Below are 10,598 nucleotides of genomic sequence, written 5' to 3'. Positions count from 1 at the left end.
AATGGGTGGTGGAAGGGTTCAGAGTGTTTGAATGTGAGCAGGTGATCATGGGTTCAAGCCCGGTTTGTGACATGATTTTTTTAGAGAAAAGCTTTTAAGGTAGTAAATACTTCTATTATCATTATTATTATTATTATCCTTAAAAAAAAATTATTTTTTTTAAAATTATTATTATTAACAAAAGTATTTTTATTAAAAATTTTCATTTTCATTAACATTGTAAGTACAATTATATTTCTTTTTATCATTACTAACATTATTGTTATTATTATTACTATTATTTTTATCAGTTTATTATTAGTATGATCATTATTATTAAAAGTATTATCATTTTTATTATTATCATTACTATTATTATATTTAGCATTATTATAATTATTATTTTTAAACAAATGTTATCTATATAAAAATATATTACAAATCAACTAATATAAGATACTAATATGTTTTTAACTAATATATTGATAAAACCTTAATTAAATTATATATCATATACTTATTATAAGAATAATTATGTTTAAAAATACTAATTTTAATAAATTATAAAATATAAATAAACTTAGTTGATTAATTGGGATATGTGCTAATATATGTGCAACTGATATAGGTTCGTGAATCTGAGGCCAACCTTATATTTGATCAATGATGTTATATGTATTTTTACTACAAAATACATTAGGTGAGTATATAGTCCCACTTTTAAACTCTAAATATTTCGGGATGAGAATACATGTATTTTATGTTTTACGTTATGGACACAAGTAACTGAAAAATATATTCTACGTTGAGTTGTACCACTGGCATACTTCCCTGTAGCTTGGTAACTAATATTTACAGCGGTATTGTAAACGCGAATCCTGTTGATAGATCTATCGGGCCTGACAACCCCAACCGGACTGGACGACCAGTATTCAACGGTTGCACAGTACTTCGTTTCGTAACTACTCTTGGTACGGTGTAGTAAGATTTCATAATAAAGGGAATATGCGACGTGATTAAATGTTAAGTATGGTTACCAAGTGCTCAACCACTTAGAATATTTTTATTAAAATGTTTACATATGAAATCTTGTGGTCCATAGTTATAACGCTGCTAGCATCAAACCTATATATCTCACCAACTTTATGTTGACATTTTAAAGCATGTTATTCTCAGGTACAAATTAAGTCTTCCGCTGTGCATTTGCTCATGTTAAGGACATTACTTGGAGTCGATCATCGCAATGGAACCAAATGTTGATGATTTCTTCCAGGGGGATAAGGACGGGTTATCACAAATCGGCATGACTCGTCCGTCAGCGGTGCGTCTAACCCAATGTCCACGCTCATTAAGGAAGGGACCGTCCCCTTTTTCCCCAGGGATCACAGTACCATCGGAATGGTGCTGTGACCCCGGGAGTCTAGGGTTGGGTAGAGCTGGAATCTCCTCAGGATCCTCGTCTCTATCTGAGATGTCCTTTAGGTCAGGTGCGTGTCTACTATCTTCAGAAGATGAATCGCCAGAGTCGCCGGAGGGTAGCGGTGAGTCAGCAACAATAGTAGGCGGGGTAGCAGACGTATCTGAGTTACTCTCGAAGTCAAAAGTCATGGGCGAAATGTCCGACATCTGAACAAGGAAAAATAACTATTCCATGTCAGTAAGACATATAGCAAGCACGTAATCAAGCATAATAACTACAGCAACCTAGATCGTCTACAGCAGTACATAGCATGGCAATATTAACAGTATCCAACAGAAGTAACATGCAATCAAAAGCAGATAGTAGCATGCAGTAGCGAGAATAAGCAATATCATACAGCAAGTTCATATAGAAGTAAAAGTAAGCAGTAGCATGCAACAGTTCTGCAGAAACAAGTAAACGAGCAAGTTGTAGATTAGTTCTATTAGTGAATCCTACTCGACTCGGTCAAGACACACTAATGCAACCTAATTCCCTACAACCAATGCTCTGATACCAAATGTGACACTCCGTACAAAATCAACATGTACGGATCATCAACAACAGGATCATTACAAGGTCAAACACTATATGCTGTTTAAAAAAAACCAGTTTTGCATTCATGAAAGATAACTTTAAAAGTTTTACAAAAGATAACGTGCTTCTACGAATAGAAAGCATAAAGATAAGTACGTGACTCAAAGGTCATTACAAAGCCATTATTCAAAAATAACATAAGTTGTGAATGCAAGATAAAAGTTTCATGATTGAGACATCTCTAAACAATGCAGCGGAAGTCTAACACAGTAGTCTATTACAGCAGAAGCAATAAGCGTCATAGTTACCTGAGAATAAAACATGCTAAAAAGTCAACACAGATGTTGGCGAGCTATAGTTTTATAAACAACAATGTAATGTAGACTACGAGATTTCTTTTTCAAAACAGTATGAAAAGTATAAGCTTATCCATGGGCACCCGGTAACTAATTTAACGTAAAAATAATATATTACCCCCTAAAAGTACACTTGGTGAGTGCGCATGTTCTCGAAGTATTAAACACCCATTAAATGCTAGCGCGACTAGCCTGAGTGGGGATGTCAAACCCTATGGATCCATATCTAAGATTCGCGTCTACCGGTTCAAAAACCAATAGTTAAACGTTACCGTGCTAAGGGGAAAGTTTATGCCATTATATAACCCACACATATATAAAGTTTAAGTACTCAAGTCAAGTAAGTAAAACATAAAAAGCGCATGTATTCTCAGTCCCAAAAATAGTAAAGTAGAAAGGAAGCTATAACTCACAGTGATAAATGTGGTAAAAGTCAATATGAAAAGTGTGTAAGTAGTAAGTCGGTCCGAAAGGTCCTCAACCTAAGTCAAAGGTTACTAAGTCAGTATATTGTCCCAAAAGGTTTTAAAGTAAATAAATTAAGTCTTAAGTATCATCATCATCATCATCATTCGCAAAAGATAAAGTAAGTTTTCAACAAGAATAGAGATCGAAACAAAAGGCTGACTTCGTACAGCTGTTACGACCTCTATACAAACTGAAAAGACATGTGGTCAGTGGCCAAGGCTCCGTATGTGAGTCCTCGTACCGCTATCCAATTTTCAGATCCTAACTCGATGTCGTTTGACCGTGGCGACGGTTCAAGCGTGAGTAGGTCAGAATTTTCAGCATGTCGTTACAAAGGCGTAGTGATTTTTGGAAGACTATAAATCCTAAACCGTATATTAGATTTAGGCGAGTCTTAAACGAAAAGTCATCTACTCGAAACGAAATATCTGAAAATCAATTTTCTAGAAGTCCAAGTTGTCTGATCATACCCCGAAAAACAGTAAACAAGTGCTTCGGTGGGTTTCTTAGTGCTTGATGCTCATCACGGTTCTCATCCTTGATGCGTGTAAGCTTCAAGTGTACAACTCTTTGATGTTTTAGCATCACTTTGACCAAGTTTCAACCATAAACACACAATGTCAAGACTAAGAAGTAATACAACTCACTTAAGAGTTTTAGATGGATGATGAACCAAGGTTACATTATGTTCTTAGTCTTAACACAAATACAAGTTCTATTCAAGATTAAAACTACAAACTTTGATTCAATCAAACAAGCAAGACATAAATTTGATCAATCAAAGTAATGGAACCCTAAGCTAAAGAGATTGGATCCTTTAACAAATAATTATGAGATTTCAAAGCTAGAAAGCTTGAATCTTTTATGTTCTTGAAGATCTTTAAAGCAAGAAGCTACATCTTCAAGTTTCATGAAGATAATAAACACAAGTTTTGATCTTTTAGCAAAAACAAAGTGATCTTAAGCTATAAAGCTTAGATACATCAAAGTAATGAAGATTCAAAGCTAGAAAGCTTGAATCTTTCATGTTTTTGAAGGATTCAACTCAAAGTTTGAATCTACAAGATATAACAAGATCAAAAAGCTAAAAAGCTTGATCTTTCTATGATGATGATGATGTCGTGATTATGAGAAGAAGAAGAAAAGAAGAAAATTTAAAACTTACAATTTTTAGTGTGAGAAAGACTAGAGAGAAAATTAGAGAGCAAGTGTGTGTAAAATATGAATGAGATCAAGTGTGAAATGGGTGAAATAAGCTTGGTATTTATAATGGTGGTGGGTGGTGTAGGCTGTGGGTTTTTTTTTGGGGGGGGGGGACAAGGGGACAACTTTTTGCTTTTTGCTTAGTGGTGGTTTAAAAGTGTTGCTTATTGTTGGGATCCCATGCAACATTTGTAGTAATGGTTAACAAAAATGCTAGTATGTTGGCTCATCTTAATGGGTTTTTGTCCTACATCTTAATGGGTCATTAATCCATTTAATTTGGGCTAACTTAAGAGTCCATTAGCTAGAGTAGGGTGGGCTTAAGTCCAATAAGGTAGAAAGTCCAACAAGACTAACTAGTGAGCTTAAGTAAATTACTAAGCGTAATTAAGCAACCAAAAAGCCAAGTAATTATCATTAGAAAATAACAATTAGTATTACGTAGTCATAATATTCCAATTATGACAAAAGTTAAACGTGTACTAAAATAATATAGCTCGTTCTAAACTTCAAGTGACACTAACGGTCATAAAAGCATTCGAGGATCGAGTTAAGTAACTAAGTACTTAATAACACGTTCTAAAATATAAACGAAAGTAATCAACATGAAATAAGATCCCAGAATATAATCTAACACAGTACGCACAAATACGCAATTTTGCGAAAGTAATAAGCACAAATATAAGTCGAAAAAGTCGGGTCGTTACAACATTATTTAGAGTTGTCATTAAAATGCATTATATGTTTGTACAAATTGATTATCATACACTTTTTAACTAACAGTTATTACATTTTATAATATAATTAATAAAGCACGCTAATGATAGCTTTAAAGTTATCGTTAGCAAAATCTTAATCTTAATAATATTAATAATAACAATAATAAGTAACGTCTTTATATGATGAGAGCATTTAAAAAAACAAAGATAAAATTGTGTGGAAAGTCTCTATAGTATGTTTAAAAATGGTAACGAAGTTCAAAAGAATTTTTTTACTTTCATGAATCCCCATAATTTACACTCGTTGCACAGGGAGATCAAAATAGTAACGGTCATCATTTTTATGCATCATGTGCAATGCACGAGTAAATCGTTCATTTTAATTTTTTTATCTCACTTTGATAAATCCTCACGTACATACAGCTCATTAGGTGGGACCATATAAAATCTCAGCACCTCTTTTCTTTCATAGATATCATCCTCAATTTGTTTTTAACATTCAATATTCACTGAATCATCAAAATTATCTATATCTTGTTTCACAAAACTTCATCCGATGTTTTTTCTTGCAATAATCGAATGAAAGCATCCATGGCCCAATACCATATACCACTTTTATCCTTTTAATCTAATAATCTAATAAGCAAGGTTGAAAAGACGCGAGACGGGGCGAAAACGGTAGTGACCTCAAAACGTCGCAACGGAAAAAACGGGGTCGAGACGGGGTCGAAACGGATGTTGACTAATGTTGACTTATATATGTATAAATATATATTTACACATATTTTAGAGCTAAAAAACCTTCGTTGACAAGTTTGTACCTATAATTGCTCTTAGCGTTAATATAATACAAAATGGAATACTAAACTAAGTCAATTTTGATTGATTTAACAGACTTATGACCGATTTTAATAGAATTTCTGACTTTTGACCGGCGTTGACCCAATTTTTCATGCATTTGACATGACTTTTGACCGTTGACCAGCTTATAAGAAAACGGTACGGGGTCGTGTAACAGCCTCGCTTCGGGCCTAGTAGAAATGACACATTTACCCTTGTGGGTTAGTATAGTGATTTTAATAATTATATGTTTTATAATTATTGTGTATGGGATAATGTGCGCTTTGTGACAAGGGTGACATAACATATTTCCTTTTGTGAATTGGATTTAGAATGAATAAGTTATTAAAGATTTTAGGTTTCAGATAACTGGTAAATACCCGTGTGTTAGACGGGAGAGCTTACCTTCATGTGAAGAAACCTAAATAAGTCATATATGTACTATACGTTCATTTCATTGCCAATTTTAGCATATTCAAACCCTAATCAACCTTATGCTCTTTAAATCCCAAAATCATGAAGTGTAAATCAAAGCTAGAGATTGTGTGCATCTAATTTCTGTGATTTCAGAATCACAACAAGGTAAGTATCTTCAATTTTGATGAATTGAAATGGGTTTTATATGTGTTTGGTTAAAATGGGGTTTTAGTGATTGATTCTTGATGATATGTGTTTATGATGCTCAATTGATGTTAGAAATAGTTTGTATATGTATTATATGATATTTTTGAGGTGGTTTCATGATCAGAACGGCCAAAAATCAAGATTTGGAGTCAATAAACGCGAAAACAGCGAGCTAGAGCTGTTCCACAGCTCCCATGTAACGACCCGGAAATTTCCGACCAAATTTAAACTTAACCTTTATATGTTTCTGACACGATAAGCAGAATTTGTAATGTTGAATCTCAAAAAGTTTGGAACTACATTCATGTAATCAATTACCCTTTGACCGTGTTCGACGATTTACGAACAATTATGTGTATATAGATATGTATATATAATATATAATATTAACTGAAAACATTAACAAAGTATTAGATATATGATACTTTACATAAACATATTTGTTTCGATATATTTATCGACAGAATTAAGAGATAATATCAAATGATTGAATTATCAGATACATTATGATATGATTACGGGCCTATGTTATGAGGTCCCCTGTAATTTAAGAAATCTATTTTTTTGACAACTCATTACTTAACCAGTATGATAAAGATAACGATATTTATATTTTATTTTATTAAATATATATATATATATATATATATATATATATATATATATATAACGATTTAAATTAATATTATATATATTTTTATACGCGTATTATACGTACATAGTTTTTACTTTTACTATACTTTAACTTTACCTTTACTTTACTTTTACTTTACTTTAACTTTAATAATTCATACTTTAATAATTCACTTTAATAATTCATACTTTAATAATTTACTTTAATAATTCATACTTTAATAATTCACTTTAATAATTCATACTTTAATAATTCACTTTAATAATTCATACTTTAATAATTTACTTTAATAATTCATACTTTAATAATTCACTTTAATAATTCATACTTTAATAATTCACTTTAATAATTCAAAAATCAATTATAAATAGAATTCAATAGGTTTTATTATTTCATAGAAACTTGAAAATATATTTCTCTAAACTCTCTCAATCGAATTACATATATATATATATATATATATATATATATATATATATATATACTTAGTATTATTTCAAGATATTATTAGTATACATAAAATACTACGACGGAGTTATATTCAGACGATTTCAAAATAAGTTTTCAAATGGGATAGAGCTAAGGAAATTATGGGTTATAGCTATGAAGGTTATGGGTATTGATCGAGGGTATTGCTCGTGAGGTCAACCTAACGTTTATCATTTTCGTTGCGTCTACGTACTTTCCTGCAATATTGAATCACAATATTGATACGTGAGCATTCATATCTTATCTTTTATATATTAATAGTGTATCCCTGACTAGTGCTCGAGTATATATGATTATGCATGTTTGTATGCTTAGTTTCATCGTTAAATAGTTTATGATAAATCACGAATTTGATACATATGCTACTGAGATAAGTTATATGATATGCATGTCGTTGAAAATCTGAAGGAAAAATTAATAACTTTTCATTTAGAAATCGTGTGGTTTCGATGAACGGATTAAAAGATATGGTCAACTGAATTATCATCAATTTTAATATTATTATTAAAACAATTATTATAACTGTTATCAGTTGATGTTATTACTAAAATTATCTTTATTACTAAAAATTAATATTTTTATTGAAACTATCATTTTATTATTTTTATCATTATTATTATTATTATCAATATTATTTTATCAAATAAATATGCGTACAAAGATATTTTTACCACACGTAATGTAATTACATTAATAATACATACCACTATATTTTTATGATATTAAGTGAATTTTATAAATTTTATTATTTGAGATATATAAAAGTATATTTTTATCATATATGAATTTTAATATAAATTTTTATTTATTAATAAATGACTTGTATTATTTAGTATAATAAGATCTGATAAATATATTTAAATATATAAAACTACTATATATAAGTTATATAATAAACATGTATAGATTTTGGAAGTCATTTTGGGTCAAGTTGACTTTTGTTGACTTTTGCATGTCGGTCTCGAGCATTAGGATTGTGATACACTACGACTTGACCTAAATTGTTAGACAGATATTGACCAACATATAAATATATATACTTAATATAGGTTCGTGAATCCGAGACAAACACTGCACTTGTTCAGTGTCGTCATATACATAATTGCTACGAAATACAGTATTGTGAGTTTCATTTGCTCCCTTTTTATATATATTTTTGGGCTGAGAATACATGCGCTGATTTATAAATGTTTTACGAAATAGGCACAAGTACTAAAACTAATTCTATGTGGGTTTAAACCAGAAATATACCCTTAGCTTGGTAACATTAAACTACTTGTCTATGTACGGTAGGCGCGAATCCTAAAGATAGATCTATTGGGTCTGACAAACCCCATCCTGACTATGGGATGCTTTAGTACTTCGAGGTTATTTTAAACACACCTGATCTGGTGTACTTCAGAGGGTAAAACATGAACGCTAAAGCTTGTTACCGGGTGCCTACAACTTATAGAATACTTTTATACACTTGCGAGTGTACGGATATTTATAGAAACTGGAATCTTGTGGTCTATTACTATTACGGAAATAATAGATTATGATAAACTAATGAACTTACCAACCTTTTGGTTGACACTTTAAAGCATGTTTATTCTCAGGTATTAAAGAATTCTTCCGCTGTGCATTAGCTCATTTTAAGGATATTACTTGGAGTCATTCAAGACATACTTTGAAAGACGTTGCATTCGAGTCGTTGAGTTCATCAAGATTAATATTAAGTCAATTATAGTTGGATGTAATATGAAATGGTATGGATGCCGTCAATTTTTGATGTAAAGAAAGTTTGTCTTTTAAAAACGAATGCAATGTTTGTAAAACGTATCATATAGAGGTCAAATACCTCGCGATGTAATCAACTATTGTGAATCGTTTATAATGTATATGAACGGGTCCTTTCAGTTGGTATCAGAGCGGTGGTCTTAGCGAACCAGGTCTTGCATTAGTGTGTCTAACTGATAGTTGTTAAGATGCATTAGTGAGTCTGGACTTCGACCGTGTCTGCATGTCAAAAGTTTTGCTTATCATTTTTAGTCGGAAATCATCTACTTACCATCCTTAGGAAATTACCTGCTTATCATTCTTAAGTCTAGATGCATTTTTCTACATTTATTGCATAATAGTGTATAGACGAATTCTTATCTTAGCATATCTGTTACTGTGAACTTTGACTGACATCTTTCAAAGATTCCTCCGTAATTTATGGGATTTTGGTATTATATATACATATGTAAATTATATATTGAAGAATACCAAATCTAAATTCTACAATCTATTTCATACCAAAAAAATTATTTCCCTGATCATACAAGATGGATCCCTCAACCAGTTCGAGTTCCTCGGATTCCGACAGCTATGCCGATTTGGATTTCCACATGAGCTCCGAAAGCAGCGTGACCGGAATGGATCAACCAATTAGCCATCATCTATTCTGGATGAATTGGGGATAGGTTTGTAATCTACTTAACCATTGGAGACAAGAAGAAGGCGATCCTTTTCATCCACCACATTGCCCTCTTGGCAATGAACCTGAAGCACTTACCGGCGAACCTGTCCGAAACACCATTTTATCTCTCATTTCCATGGTATCTCGTCATGATTATATACTACACCAAATTCTAGATCTTATTTATCCGCTCGTCCGAACCGACAATCACCCCAGTGTAATAGAAGAAGTCAACAAGCTTCGCGCTCGGGTAGTGGCTTTGGAGAATATGGTGCTAAGGTTACAAACACCAGCAGTAGCACCAGCAGCATAACCAGTACCACCATCAACAACATCAATAGTACCATTACCACCACCAATAACAACTGCATCGCAAACCTCAACTTCACAATCTGTCCCACGAGCATCGACGTCATACGCCATGTAGATACCAAGGAATACCACAACGATGAAGTATTGATTCATAACTTCATTGGGGAAACATTCTACGGCGATTATGTAATTTCTAAAGTTTAGAAATTATCTATCCTAGCCTTAACCATAAATCAAATGAGTTTAATTTAATATTAACTCATTAAATCAATATTACATCTGAAGAAATATACACATATATATTTCCATAAAGACTGTAATAAAATTCTTTTGTACAAAATATTAATTGTGAAATTTTTTTTAACGGGTAGGTAATACCCGAGAGATATATAAATTCACAATTAATATGTTACATTCTTCGAATCTGATTCAGCAAATCATCCATTATACTCCCTACTCTCACAACAATATACATTCTTTTATAGAAATCAAAACAACCATACTCATTCAAAATCTAATTACATATTCTGATTTT

This window comes from Rutidosis leptorrhynchoides, chromosome 1 (assembly GCF_046630445.1).
Source record: "Rutidosis leptorrhynchoides isolate AG116_Rl617_1_P2 chromosome 1, CSIRO_AGI_Rlap_v1, whole genome shotgun sequence".
Taxonomy (NCBI): Eukaryota; Viridiplantae; Streptophyta; class Magnoliopsida; order Asterales; family Asteraceae; genus Rutidosis; species Rutidosis leptorrhynchoides.
Note: the sequence above shows the minus strand (reverse complement) of the source record.